Source organism: Sciurus vulgaris, assembly GCF_902686455.1.
Source record: "Sciurus vulgaris genome assembly, chromosome: 7".
NCBI classification, from domain to species: Eukaryota; Metazoa; Chordata; class Mammalia; order Rodentia; family Sciuridae; genus Sciurus; species Sciurus vulgaris.
Genome location: NC_136467.1, coordinates 39,627,478 through 39,639,924, shown reverse-complemented (window position 1 = coordinate 39,639,924; position 12,447 = coordinate 39,627,478). Strand labels below are relative to the sequence as shown.

General features: G+C 37.2%; 1 long non-coding RNA gene across 1 annotated transcript; it reads right to left on the bottom strand.

Annotated features, from left to right (window-relative positions):
• Nucleotides 1–17: 17 nt before the first annotated feature.
• Nucleotides 18–12,356, bottom strand: LOC306666300. Its single transcript, XR_013765267.1, has 3 exons — nt 12,142–12,356; nt 11,477–11,552; nt 18–35 (listed from the first exon to the last, which is right to left on the bottom strand). It is a non-coding gene; the product is annotated as an uncharacterized lncRNA (long non-coding RNA).
• Nucleotides 12,357–12,447: the final 91 nt, after the last annotated feature.

Sequence of the window (12,447 nt, the reverse complement as noted above, 5' to 3'; positions counted from 1 at the left end):
GTGGGCTGCATGGATAAGAGTCCCAGGACTGGGTCCTAGAGAAAAAGAGAAATAAAGTTTATATAGTTAGACAGGCAGCCCACACAGGTATACTGGTGGCAATTGTGCACCACTCAGGATTTCTGCATACATTTCGTCTGATCTTTGGAGACCAGAGTCTGCATTCAGATGAGAGATCTGACTTGCATGTTCATTTGAGCTATGCTTGTGAAGGTACTCATTATCACCGCCCTGAAACGGTCAGTTCTGGCCATACTGCACGTGGAGAGGCTGCAGGAAAGTCCCTTTAAAGGAAGCAGGTAACATAAATAGGGCTAACCTGTTAAAATCTGCTTCTCATTAAAATTGGAAAACATGGTGGTTGGGAAATCTGACTTTTCTAAAAAAAAGTTTCAAAGGAGGTCAGTAATAGAAAACAGGCGAAAAGAAGCATAGGACAATTTGGCATGAATATAGATATATGTTTACTTTGGGGGTAACCTGTGAGAACCAGGATGAATGGTGCAGATAATTTGTATTGGCTTTGCGATTGTGAGGAAGTATATACAGGTATGAGATTGACAAGAAATTTGACATTAACTGCAAGATGTTGGAAGTGGGCTAATTCACATAGTAGCTGTTCTGTTACCCGTGGGGACATGGAAAGTGCCTCCAGTGCTACTAAAAAAGGACTTTAAGACCCCTCTAACATCAATCAAGCAAATTATCCTGATTGGCTGAAAACAGGGGTAACACTATTCTCTTCTCCAAATAGTTATGAGAATCAAATTAATTTAGGTGTATGAAAATGCCTTAGAAAATTATAAAATGACAAAGGTGAATTAGAATTATTCATGGTATTAATCACATCAAACTTTATGCTGATTTTTTTTTTTTAATCAGGAACAGTAAGTCAAGTATAACCTTGTTCCTCATTTTTTTAAGGAATTAGTTTCAACACTTTATTTGAGGACATGGCTTTTTAAAAAGCATTGCGAGAAAAAAAACAGAAGTATCTGCATTATGTTCTGGAGACAAGTAAGCAGAACAATTTATCAGGGAAATACCAGGGATGGGGAAATTGTTATAAGGAAAAGGGATGTTTTCTTTTGTTGTTCTCTCCATTACACCTGATTTATTCAACTTTCAGTTATGAACAAGAGATCAGAACTTCCTTAATGTCCTTTAAAAAGCTCAAACAGCTACCAGTTGGAACTTTGGACCACCTGCCAGTATTTGTTCAAAGAGAGCTCTAAGCAAGGTGATTGAATAATCAGAAACTGGAAATTGCTATCTCCCCCCACCCACCATATACAGACGCCTTGCTTCCCTTCCTTTCTGAATATTTCACATTTATTCCAACAGATGGGGCCAACATACATGCATGGTGAGTATCAGCATAGCCTGAGTATTTTCCTTTTCTATTGTATTTCTTAAGCAGGGAGAAACATATTCATGCTTTTTTTTTCTTTTATTTTTGGAAAATCAATATTCTTGAGATGCTGGTGAAATAGCATAAAATTATATCTGTTTACTAAATAAGAGCCAGGGAAGGTTTTACTATTCATGTTCAGGTAATTTCTATTTGGGGTATGAGAAAGGTAATGCCTGTTGTTGAGATGATATTTTATCAGATGAGGACAAACCCACCAACACATTTTCTATATCCTAACTGTAAAATTGAAATAAACACAAAACTGCATCAGATATGTGGTTGTAGTAGCTCAGTGGTCCACCTCTACCAAATACCAAGAGAATCACTTGAAAATACTTTATATCCTCCAACATTAGGGTTGAACAGCTCAAAAGTTTATGGAATGAGATTATTTATAAATAAAAGCATTATTAAAGGAAATGGAGTTTATAATGGAATTCTGAATTTTAAAAAAATCTATTAGGATGTTTTCCTTATGACAAAAGTAATGCATTTTCAGTGATGAAGATATAAAATGTACAAAACAGGCCATAATTTATCTGTTTGGAGATCACAGTGCTAATTCATCCTTTCAGAGAATTTTCTTACAAATCCTTCTGTATAATTAACATGGAATCACACTAAACATGCTACCTTGTAACCTGTTTAACGTAAGCATGTATCATAGTTCAGTGATTAAGAGTAAAGACTTCAGTTAGACTGCTTGGGTTTGGGTTCCAGTTGTCAGAATTATATGATCACTTTGCTGATGGGAATGGAAACTTGGAACAAAGAGTGACAGGATCTAGAGCTGCAATGATTGAGTTGTGGTGATCGGGTTGCCATCAGCCAAGGTTGGATCTTTGTGAATGAATGATTTATAGTAAGGAAATCAGCAGTCCCATCTATTGGACATCTAAGTGGAAAAGATCAAGTATGCAGTTGGATTTTGATGTAGAAAAGATATGAGTAGAACCTGAGGTATAGAAGTCCTGGGCATACAGATATTTGGAGCTTTGAGACTGGAGAAAATCAAGGAAGTAAACGGTGACAGAGAAGATCAAGGACTAAGCCCTCAGGCTCTCCAACATGAGAGTTTAGAGGAAAAAAGGAAAGAAAAGGAGAACAAGCTCAAGAGGAAGAAAACAAAACAAGAGAATTCAGTGATCTGGAAATGAAGAAGGTACATCAAGCATCAAGGAGAGAGAGAATATTAAAACATGTGGAAAGCTGCTGATAGGTCAGGAAAGGACTGAGAATTGACCACTGAATTTGGCAACATGGTCATTTACCATCTCTATTAGTAGTTTAGATAAAATGAAAGCCTGAAAGAAGATTGGGTTGAGGGGAAGACAGGAGGAAAGCAGTTGGAGAAGCCAGGCGCAGTAGTACAGGCCTATAATCCCAGTGACAAGGGACACTGAGGCAAGAGGAATGCAAGTTCGAAGCCAGCCTCAGCAATTTAGCAAGGCCCTAAGCAACTTAGTGAGACCCTGTCTCAAAATAAAAAATAAAAAGGGCTGTGGATGTGGCTTTGTGGTTACGCATCCCTGGGTTCAATTCCTGGTAACAACAACAAAAACAGAAGAAGTTGGAAAGAGATAGCAGGGACTTCTTTCAAGATTTCCTGCAAAAGCAACAAATACTTGAGATAGGTGCTGGTGGGGAAAGTAAACTCAAAAACAAAAATGAAAAAAATTTTCATTTTTTTAAGGTGGGAGAAATGGTATCAGATTTGCAGGTGGATGGTAATGATCCAATATAAGGAGAACAAAATGGATAGTATGGACATATCAAGGGAATTTCTGAAGTGGTACTATTGAGTAGGCAGGAGGGGACAGGACCCTAGCGTGTCAGTGGAAGATTTAGCTTTGATGTCAGCACAGACTGTTTATGTGTGGTAGTAGTAGTCAGGGAGGCCAAATATGAGTCATCATTTTGGAGGGAGTCTGTTCTCTTTTGATTGCTTCAATTTTCTCATTATGTCCCTTATCCTTGTTGGTGTCAGTCATACAGGAAGCATCAGAGTCCCAGGATGCTCCTCATTTCCAGCTCATAAAGCTCTGAACTTCCCATAACCTATCATCTCCCATTCTCACTCCTGAAATTCCTTCATGATGTCATTAGGAATGTAGAGTGCATAATTTCAGTTGTGTATGTGAGTGTTTATTTACTGGCACCCTGACAATAAAAATGTTATTATGTAAAGGAATTTCTACCAGTTTGAAAGTGAAGAAAAATGTCATTTCATTTTTATTTAAGTTGGACATCTTTGATTTGTAATAAGGCTGAATGCATTTTCCATGTATTTATTGACTATAATGAGTTACTTTCATATCAGCTGCTTATTCCTTTACTGGTGGTTTCAACTCATTCTAATTGCTTTGCAAAAACTCTTCCTATAATAGAATTATCAAACCTATTTCTTATGCATGCTGCAAATATTTTTACCCAAATTGTCATCTGTCTTCCAATGCAGTTTTTGGCATTTATAGGTACTTTTACAAAATGTTATTTTATATCAATCAGTAATTTATTTTATGGAATCAATTTTTAGCACTTAGTTTTTTCTTTTCACCTCCAAGACAAAATAAATATTCACCCACATTTCTTAAAAAAATCCATAACATGAGGCAGGAAAGTCAGAAATTCTAGCCTTAGCCTCAGCAACTTGGCAGGATGCTCAGTAATTTAATAAGACCCTGTCTCAAAATAAAAACTCAAAAGGACTGGGATTAGCTCAGTGGTAAAGGGCCCTTGGGTTCAATTCCTAGTGCAAAAAAAAAAAAAAAAGAAAAAAGAAAACACAAACAAACAAACAAATTCTAACCAGTTCCTTCGTGTTATCTTTTTACATTTAAATATTTAATGTTTTTAGAGATGCATTTGGATGCCTGGTATAAAGGAGAGATCAAAAATTTTTTTTTGCCTGAAATTGTGGCCAGATATTATAATTCTTTTTTTCTTTCTTTCTTTCTTTTTTTTTTTTTTTTAATAATAAATCCCTTTTACTAGAGAGGTCCACTGTTCACTTCTAAGGGTACCACAATCAGTAGCTTCTTTCTAATATAAGATACGTGGGAGGCTTCTGAGAAAAGATTTGGTTGTCAGTTGGGTCAGGCATCGATCCTCTCAGTTCATGGCAGTTGCCAGCAATGGCTTTATCCCAGAAGACTGATATTAGTTTGTATCTGAAACAGCTATAATTAAATTATAGCTCTTGTCCAACAGGAGAAAAGAGAATCCACAAACAGAAAAGTTTAGCTTAAAAGAACATTACTAACAGCTATTTAGCTATGTGATGCCATTGAGAAAATTTTCATTTCCTAAATGTGTAAAATCCATCCACCCATTCATTCAGGCAGTTAGTGTTTTTCTATTGCCTACTGTGTACCAGATGCTGGACTGAATGTTATAATAAAGAAGGCCATGTCCCACCTGCAGTGAATTTTCTTTCTAATGGAAATAAGTACAGGGAACATCAAGGAAGCATCTGTCCCTGGCATGAGATATAAATAGCATATAACAATAAAATAATTTAAGAGTGTATGAATGGATGAATTAAGGCATCAGAATATAAAGATTGAAAATTGATTGAAAACTGAAGCAAGTGTATAAGAATCTAAAATGTGATAAAGATGGAAACAGAAAATCAGTGGGGAAAGGCTGATGAGTTACTTCATGTTCCTTAAGATACAAGGGATGGAGACACCTGAGTAAGTGAATTTAAACAAGTATTTGAGTTGGCAACAGTCATCAACATCTCTGCCTCTCCTGCTTCCTATTATTGCAGCTTATGATCTCTGATATCCTTGTGGATATCTCTCTCTCTCTCTCTCTCTCTCTCTCTCTCTCTCTCTCTCTCTCTCTTTCTGTGAATAATCTGTTTAGTCTGCTCATACTTGCTGCCTTAAATTTCTTGTTCAAAGAAGAGAACTAGGAACCAGGTTGCTGCCTGGTCAAGACCATGACTGTTGATGCACGGGAGGAATAGGGCACGGGAGAGTAAAATTGCACAGAAATTTTTTTTCTTCTCTTTCCTTCCTTCCTTCTCCACCCCCTTTCTGTGGGGTCTGAGGATTGAATCCAAGGCCTCACAGATGCTAGGTAAGCATCCCACTGCTATCCCCTTAAATTTCTTTACTACTATTCTATCTTAAGCTGACTGACTCAGGCTTTCTCCCCAAGCCCAACCCTAAAACTACTTTTTATCATCCTTTCCAGTGACCTTCACTCCATTCCCAACCTTCCTTTTCCTCACCCTATTAACAATCTTTGACATAGTTGATCACTCCATCCTACTTGAAATTTTTCTTATTTTGCCTCCAGGGTACCATTTTCTCTTGATCCTCCTATTTCATGAGATACTTTTTCTTGTTCACATTTGACTGTTTCTCATTTCTTTGATTTCAAAATGCCTGTGTGCTCCCAATCAGTTCTTGGAACTTTCCTTTTTTCTACTTAAATTTTTTCCATTGATGATCTCTTCTAATTTCATGACTGTAAATACTATATGCTAAAGATTCTAAAACGTATCTCCAGCCTGGGTTTATCTCTTGAACTTTAGGCTCACACATCCAATCACTAATGACATTGCCACTTAGATGTCAAATAGGTATCTGAAGGACTATATTATTGCTCAAAATATGTTTCCTTTTTGAATGCTAGGATTATATTTACCTTATTCTGTTGATGTTGGGGATGGTCATGCAACTTGTAATAGTAAGTAAAAGTAACAAGAGCTATTTCTGAGAATTGTCTTAGTCCATTTTCTGTTACCACAGCCAAATACAAGAGGATGGTATTTTATAAAGAAAAGAAGTTTATTTAGCTCATAATTTTAGAGGTTCAAGAACATGGCACTAGCATCAACTCAGCTCTGGACAGGGCCTCACAACAGAAAGCATCACAATGATGGGAACATGTATGTGATCACCTGGGGAGACAGAAAGTGAAAGAGATTCAGGGACTAGGCTTTCTCTTTTAAAACAAACCATTCTCTCAGGAACTAACAGCAGCCCTTTGAGAATTACATTAATCTCTTCCATTTGTGATGCCTTACAAGGACCTACTACTCAGTCCTATTTCTCAAAGATCTCACCACCTCACAACATGGCTACACTGAAGAACAAGCCTCCATCAAAATGAACCTGTGGTGGACACACTCAAATTGGATCCAAAGTATAGCAAAACCTTAATTATCATCAAGTGACTCTATTGTGCTCTTTCTTCACTCTGTCCTGACACCTGGACTTTCCAGAAAGAGGCTGCTCCTTCAGCCTGGGTTATGAGATGAAGTCTGCAATGCCACAGCTGACCTGCAATGAACACAAATGTGAGCAAGAAATAGACCTTCTTGCTTTAAGGCATTAAGACTTTTGGAGTTATTTGCTGCAACAAACTTAGCCTAAATACAGCAGCTTAACTGATAGAGGCTTGCAAATTAATACACCCAGAACTGAATGCCTAATCTCCAACCCACCCTGCAAACCTGTGAGTCCCAGATTCCCCATTTCTTATGAAAGGCAGTTTTAGACTTCCAATTTACAGAATAAGAACTTGAGAGTTTCTCTTCATTCTCTGAATCTCACACTCCAGATATAGGAACTGGGGATACATCAATGAACAAAATAGATACAAAAGATACTAATTGTTGTAGAGATTACAATCAATGGGAATAAAGCAGAGGATAATGACTATGTAATGAACATGCAATCTAAATTAAATATGTAGTGTTCCAATATGTATCATATGTATTACTATATAATATTAAGTATTTAAATTTAAATATGTAGAAGGTAAAACATGCAATAGAAAAAAATAGAACAAGGTAAAGAGGAAGCAAGTAGTGGGGGTGAAAGTGAGAAAGTAGTTTGTGAGGTTAGAGTTGAACTTATTGAAGAAGTACCAATTCAGAAGAGACTTGAACTGCAGAACTCTTTGCATAGAATGACCCTGTCCAAATGAGTATACTAAGAAACAACTGAACTCTAAAATGGCAGAATACAGACATGTCCTTACATGACTCCAGCATCTGCATCTGCCACCTCCAAATGCGTGCTTTAGAATGCCAAACACTTCCAGAAAAATTTACTGTGTGTTTCTGTCAAACATTTATAATAGGCTCTTTTTTTTCTGATGATAGACACTTACCTTAATTTCTTTGAGCATTTACTTTTTAAAAAAAGATTCCAATATGAATCTGTATCTCCTATAACTTCAAAGATTATTTTTCTCAAGGATCTGAAAATCATTCCTTCAAAATGTAATCATCAAGAGGATAGGACTTTGTCTCCAAGCCTCAGTGGAAGGATAGAGTCTAACTTTGATAATTACCAGCTAGTGAACACAGCTAGCTCCGTCACATATGTAGTGAGCAATCCTTTGTAATGATTCACTTCTCTGACTCTACTTGAGCCCACACCTCTCAGTCTCCACCCCATTCTTCCTGTAAAAGATAGTCACCTCTGCATAAATCAGAATGGACCTATCCCTAAGGAATAAAAATCTGTTTGCATAACTTTAACTAGCATCCAGGTATGTTTATCTTTGGAAGATTTGAAAAGATAAGAAGAACAATCCACATGACTAGTAGCAGAGTTTCCCTAGCAGAGAGGCACTCAGTGAGAGGCTAAAATGCAGGAGCATTTAGCCTATACAAGTAATAAGAAGTCCAGCATGGCAAGAGCAGAGGAAGTGATGGAAATATGGGTGGTAGTTGATGTCAGAGGGTAAATGGAAGGGCAGATGGAATAGAAGGTAGGCATTTATAAACTAGTTAAAGGTAAGTACTTTAGCTTTTACGCTCACTGGGATGGGGAGACCACTGGAGGATAGAATAGAATATAGGAACTCATGAACTCTTAAAAGTAAGTACTTAAGGTTGTACTCTCACTGGGGTGGGAAAACCATGGGAGGATGCCATGTCGAGGAGGGACATGATCTGGCTTGCATTTTACAAGGATCATTCTGCCATGTTGAGACCAGCCATACTGCAACTGGAAGACAAGTTTGGAAGTAGAAAGTTCAATTAGGAGGTTACTGAAATGAATCATGTGAGATGTGATGGTGGCTCAGTCAAGTGATACCATCAGATTCGGGATATATTTTAAATTAGTTCCTGATGGATTAGACATGAAAAGTTAAAGGAAGTGTCAGGTATGATTTCAAAGTTTTTGTCTGGAGTAGCTGACAGGATGAAGTGTCCAAATGAGATGTTAGCAGGCTTTGGAGGAAGAAGGGGAAATGAGATCCTCATAGGAGTTCAGTTTCAGACACGTTTATAACATCTGTTAGATATGTATGGGGTGATTGAGTAGGCAGTTGGGTATTCAAGTCTGGAGTTCAGGGAAGCAATCTATACTAGAGATTGAAATCTGGGATTCATTGGTAAATATATGATGTTGAAAGCCATAGAGAAGACAAAGGAAGTGAGTGCAGCTAAGAAGAGGAGAACCCAGGGGTTGGGGTTGTGGCTTACATGGTAGAGCACTTGCCTGGCATGTGTGAGGCACTGGGTTTGATTCTCAGCACCACATAAAAATAAATAAAACAAAATATAAATAAAACAAAAGGTATTGTATCTATCTACAGCTAAAAAATATATCTAGGGGTTAGGGATATAGCTCAGTTCATAGAGTGCTCGCCTGTCATGCACAAGGCCCTGGGTTCAATCCCCAGCACTTCTATATATATATATATATATATATATATATATATATATATATATAAAAATATTAAAACAAAAGAAGAAGAGAACCTAGTATCAAAGCCTCCAATGCTGCCTACAATGCTGGCAGAAATTGGAAGAGGAAGCCAGCAAAAGAGAACAAGAAGGGAGGAACAACCAGGTAGGTGGAAAGTCAAGAAAGTTTAGTATCCTGGAAACCAAGAGGAGAAAGATTTATCAAGGGGGAGCAAATGACCAATTGTTGCTGCAAAATTAGGACTGAGAAGTGACCATTAGATGTGGAGGTTCTTGGTTACCTTGACAGTGATAGTCTGAGTGGAGTGAAGGCAGCGAAAACCTAAGGAAGCAGTGTGAAAAAGAATAAGAGGCAGGAATTGGCAAGAGTATGAAAAACTTTTTCCAGGAGTTTCCTTACAAGAGAAGCAGAGAAATGTATCAGTCAGCAGGGGAAAAAGTGAAATTCAAAGTTGGCTCTTAATAACAGTAATGAGACTTGCATCCATATCCTAAATTATTTTCAAATAAGGTATTCTGATGTGTCTACATGCAACGCAGTCATACATTCATCATTATTGACCAGATTTGATGGATGAAGAAACACAAAGCCTGAGCACAGAAAGGTAACTTCCACACTTCAGCCCAGAAAGAGAAATAGCTTAATCTAAGTTTCCAAAGATGGAAGTAGAGATTATAAAACAGCACTAGCTCTTAAATTACTACATTGTTAAAACAATATGAATGGCTATAACCCAGGGAGTTATCAAGAACCCAGCCATGCCTGTGTCACACAAATGTCTGCACTTTTGCCTGAGCCCACACCAAGATACATCTTCTACATAATATTCAAATATTTTGTGTTGTTATCCCAACTCCGTGGTAGGTAACTATATCAGGTTAAAACCTGGGGAACTGGAAGGAGGCTTTTTAAAGGACTAGGAAAGTGAGAGAAGGAATCTCAGGTATCACTAAGAGTGCAGTCAGAACTGAAGGAATTGGGCAGGGCTGTGTGTTTGTATGCAAGTGAGTGGTGTGTGTGTATGTGTGTGGCTATAGGTACCCAAAATAGGTTTGTAGGAGGTTGCGCTTCACTGTTTTAGAACTTGACTAGGGTGCCTGAAATCTCTAGGCTGGTCTATACTTTCATAAAAGTTAATAAATACGGATGATGTGCATTAGCATACTCTCATTTGTTGTGTCTTTATACACTGCAAAATCTGGACAAACTTATGCACTGATCTTGTTCTCATTTTATTCAAAAACTCTTAAGCAAAGCATTGTATGATATGCAATGGGATATTCAACAACTGTTCTTCTTGTCAAAGAACCTCATTTCTACTATGAAAAATATATATACATAAATAGCCCTAGGATACAGAGCGATAAATTCTACAACAAAAAGTATTAAAATACTATATTAATTCACAAGAAGAAGTGCTTATTACATTTCGGTTAATCAAAGAAAATTCCATGAAAAAGGAGACATTTGAGGAGTGACTTGGAATTTGTGTGAAATTTGAATGTGGAGAGATGGAAACAAGGTTATTTCAGTGGGAACAATGCAAGGAAGAGTTACATGAAGGTCTACTAGACATGGAAATTGTAAATATTTAAATTTGGCAAAGTCTGATGTTCTGATTCTGAACTCTGCCTTAACTGCTGAGGGGCTGTGAAGAGGCCACTCAACTGGCAACAGAAAAAGAAATAAAAAATATCTTGAGTGTTATGTACAACTACCCCTCATTTTATATATATATATATATATAAAATATACATATATATAAAATATATAATACATATATGCTTTATATATACTTGTTTTTGATTACAACATAAATCCAACTCAAAAACATTACTGAATTATTCAGTTATTATGTATTTCTTGAAATAATAAATACCAATGGTTTAACTACAATAATGAGCTAGTCCAGGAAAATTCTCATGGTTAAAAAGGGAGTTCTCTGTTCAAAAAGGCAGATGGGTTCTGGAGTTAAGACAAACTGAAACAGATTCATTCTGAAATTAATGACAATTTCCTTATAACTTGTTTTTCTCTAGGATTTGAAACAGCCCCTTTTTAAATTAAAGTTTCAAATCTTCTGAACTTCCTCATAAGGAGAATAACAACTTCCTCCTGCTGAGGACTGGCACCAGGGAAATTAGGGCTGAAGTATACTCTGGCAAAGTACAGTCTAGCTAAAAATCTACATACAACCTGGCTTTTATTTCTATAAATTCTAACTGCTTCTGTGGGACAGGGAGAGAAGCAAGCAATCTAGTTACTTCTCCCCAGTTTAACTACTAAACTGCATCACAATTCATTTTTCCTTTTTACCATTACTTGACTATTTTTTATGTGGGTGTTTGGGATTAAGTGAGACTAACAAAACTTTTACGTGAACTCAGTTGTGTTGTGCTGCAGACGTCTGAGTTTGTTTCTTTATCCCTGGAGTGTGAATCATAAAAACCAACCTTGTTTTGACGATTAGAGAAACAACGTGGCACATTTTAGGTGCACAGCAAATGCGAAGCACAAAAAGAAAAAGTTAAGGTGAAATTATAAACCACCTTGAATTCCTAATTAAAGAACTAGCGCTTTTTCTTTGGGCATGGTTGTACCGAAAGGTTTTGTTCCAGTGGCAGGAAGTCAAGAAGCAACACAAGGGGAAGGGAAAAAAACAACAGAATGAGTCAAAAACTATTACTCTAGGTAAATGTATGATTACACAAATGGAATGACTCTACTTCATGTACAAACACAGAAACAAGATGTATCCCATTTGTTTACAATAAAACAAATTTTTAAAAAGTGCAAAAAAAAAAAAAAAAAAAAAAGCAACACAAAAGGTATTGCAGCGGTGTTGGCAGTGCTCTAAATGTAGCATAATGAGACACTGGCAGTGAACCTCTGGAGTATTTTAGAGGACCAACAACAGGACTTTGCCTTTACTGCACGAGAACTGTGAAGCAACGACGATCGCTATTTCGATCTAGGGTGCTGTTAACAACAAAAAGGAAACAGAAATGTTAAGTTCATTTTGAGCTTAAATCCTAAAATTACCATGGCTGAAGAGGCGTACAAAAATCGCCGAACATGATTTGTGCTAAAACAAGGATCCAGAAATTTTGTTCTTTCTCCTAAAACCTACGAATTCTTAAAACAAAACCTTTTATTTAAAAAAAAAAAAGAAAAAAAAAAAAAAAGCCGGCTGCGTAACATATTATCAGGATACCCTACTACAAGATGCTATGATGGACCCGACACACTCCCTCGGGCCTTACGTTTCCGCGCCTGGTGACGTCACCACGACGCGCGGCGCGCTCCTGCGTCTCGTCGGACGTCGTGCGTCATTACCAACGAGGGGCA